General features: G+C 39.8%; 1 non-coding gene across 1 annotated transcript; it reads right to left on the minus strand.

Annotated features, from left to right (window-relative positions):
* Positions 1-2,126: 2,126 nt before the first annotated feature.
* On the minus strand, positions 2,127-2,232 carry LOC145606459 (small nucleolar RNA R71). The gene has a single exon (XR_014105327.1). It is a non-coding gene; the product is annotated as a small nucleolar RNA R71 (small nucleolar RNA).
* Between the last annotated feature and the right edge of the window lie 716 nt (positions 2,233-2,948).

Raw genomic sequence — 2,948 nt, forward strand, 5'->3', positions numbered from 1 at the left:
TTTTATCTCTATTTTCTTCAGTTTTGCTTAGTTTTATTCTTGTTTTCTTCATTTTATGATTTTTGTAGTTAGTTTCTCTATTTCATGCTTTTTCTAGTTTACTTGCTATTTTTCCCTTTTACTTGCTTTTTATCCTTTGTTTGTAGGTGGTAATTGATTGTCCAAGAATTCCCGAGTTTCCTCTCTATGAGCTTTCATTGTTTTCATGCCTAGAGATGGTGCAAGAAGCTTCAAGTCAAAGGTGGATCCAAGGGGCAAGCTTCAAGGCTTTGTATATGCCTTCCTCATGGCTTATACTTTTCAAGAAATTCAAGAAAGTTTCTGCCTACTTTGTCCTCCATCATCATCACCTAGGATGTGTGCACTGCTTGAGCTAGGACGAAGAGAAGAAGGGGGAAAGACCCAGGGTTGTGCGGGCGCACTAGAGGAGTGTGCGGCCGCACATCTGTCGTGTGCGGCCGCACATCAGGTGTGTGCGGGCGTACATGCCTGGGTGTGCTCCCGTGCGCACCATTCTCTCTCCTTCGAGCGCCCGCACCAACGTGGGTCTATTTTTGGACGTCTTTCCCAACCTCCTCTTGGGGATTGTTAGTTATTTCTTTCCATATATAGAGAGAAGATTAGATCTTCATTAGTAAGGATTAGATTAGATCTTAGAGAGAGAAAACATTGGTTCTTAGCATTTTTAGAGAGAGAAAGTGTGGGTTTGATGATTGATGATTGAAGATTGTTTCATTTGATTTGATTTCTATCAAGTTTGTAAGAATTCTTTACTCTTTAATGCAATTCAATGTTTGATTTCATGAGTATTGTTGTTTGATTTGGTTGATTGATAGTTTGATTGATTTGATTGAATTTGTTGGTTTCAATTTGATTTCAATTGATGAATTTGGGAATGATGATTAGTTTAGCTTTGATTTTGTTGCTCTTTATGGATTGTGAGTAGTTTATTTGCTAGGGTAGTGGTGAAGCACGTATTGATGATGAATTGAGATTAATTTGGGGGAAATTGATTGAGTTGATGATGTGATTAAATTGGTTGATTGATTTTGTGCATGTGTGTGCTTGATTAGGCTTGATCACCCTTGTTATTCACACTAGATTGCATTGTGAGTTCACATTGATACGGACCATTGATTTGTGGCTTACATTTACTTGATTGAGATATCTTGTGATGTTTCCTAGCTAGTGTTTGATGTAGTTGACGCTAATTAGACCTCTAGGAGAATAGCTTGATGTACTCTCTTGGTTGCAATTTCGGTTTTCCCTCACATTGCTTGACTTGATTGGTTAATTCCCCAAGTTTATTGACCTTCATCGTTGATGCATGTGGATCCATTCCCCTAGTGCCTTAGCATTCATTTAGTACAAGCCTTTTGCATCGCCTAGCTTAGCCTTAGTTTCTACCATAAACCCCTACTAGACTTCGGAATAGCTTAACTTAGGCATCGTGCATTTGACCTCCATTCCTTTGGGTTCGACCTTGACTTACCACTACACTAAATAGGGGTTTGTTAAGTTACAAATTTTGTTTGATTGGGTGGGGTGGTAGCCCAACGACCTACCGTTCTCCTTCCCATCAAAATGGCGCCGTTGCCGGGGAATGGTGCTTTGAATGCATGTTGTTGTTGAGTCTATTCCACTTTATTTGCAAAATACAAAAAGATTTTACACTTTAGGCTACACTTGTAGCCGTGCTACTAACATTTTCTTTGAGTTTTGTGTGCTTAGATTCCTAGCCATAGGAAGTAATTCAAGAGTTGCCTTGAAAGAACTTGGAGTGCCCGGTGCTTATAGGTATGAGTGCGGCATAGCTCCACCTACAACACCGGCAAGTGATTTTTAAATTAGGCCGGAAATGATCACCCTAATTGAGAGGAGACAATATAGTGGGGCAAAGAACGAGAGCCCATTGAACCATCTTAAGGAGTTTGAAAAATATTGCAACACTATCAATGTCAATGGAGTTTCTCAAGAGTTTATCCGCCTTAAGTTGTTCCCTTTCTCTCTCATAGGAAGATCTTTGGAATGGCTAGACAAAGAAGTGAAGCCCAATTCCTTGAAGACATGGGATGATGTCACAAAAGCTTTCTTGTCTCGTTTCTACCCACCAAAGAAGACAGCGGAGGCTAGAGCCTTAATCCAAAGTTTTAAGCAATTGCCTAGAGAGAATCTCTATGAAGCATGGGAGAGATACAAGGACTACCAAAGGGAATTCCCTCACCACGGAATTCCAACATATCAAGTGATCAAAATCTTCTATAGAGGTTTGAGCTTTGAAGGTAGATCGAGCCTAGATGCCGGAGCCGGAGGGCCAATCATGAAAAAGACGGAAGAAGAGGTTGTGAATGTAATAGATGATGTGGTAAGGAATTACATGGATTGGCATGATGTAGAGAGGGAATCGGCAAGCACAAGTTGCTCAACCGATCAATCTTATGTCATCAACGAATTGTCCACAATGGTCTCGGAGTTAGGAAAGGAGATGAATTCTCTCAAGAACAAGCTTGAGAGTCCTTCACAAGCTTCTAGTCTTCCCTCCCAATTTAAGGGGAGAGGTATATCTTCTTACTCTAACCCTCCTTTGCTTCTTGTTGCATGATTAGAGAATGCTTGGTTTGTGATATGTGTGGAAAGAATGATCATGATGCTTCTAATTGCTCCAATGTTCCTTGTGATAGATATGATGGATATGAGAATGTGCATGTGAATTGTGATGATAATAATGATTTTGGACCTAGATTTAATGCTCAAAAGATTGTTGGGAATAGGAATTATCACAATAATGGGAGCTATGATAATTAAAACCAAAAGAGTGGTAATGGTAACCGTGTGACCCAAGAATTTTGTGGTAACCATAACAACTTTTGTTGTAATGATCAAAGCTATGACCAAGAATATGGGGATCATGATCAAGGTTATGGTAACCATAATCAAAATTCCGGCCA

Source organism: Chenopodium album, chromosome 22 (assembly GCF_948465745.1).
Source record: "Chenopodium album chromosome 22, dcCheAlbu1.1, whole genome shotgun sequence".
Taxonomy (NCBI): domain Eukaryota; kingdom Viridiplantae; phylum Streptophyta; class Magnoliopsida; order Caryophyllales; family Amaranthaceae; genus Chenopodium; species Chenopodium album.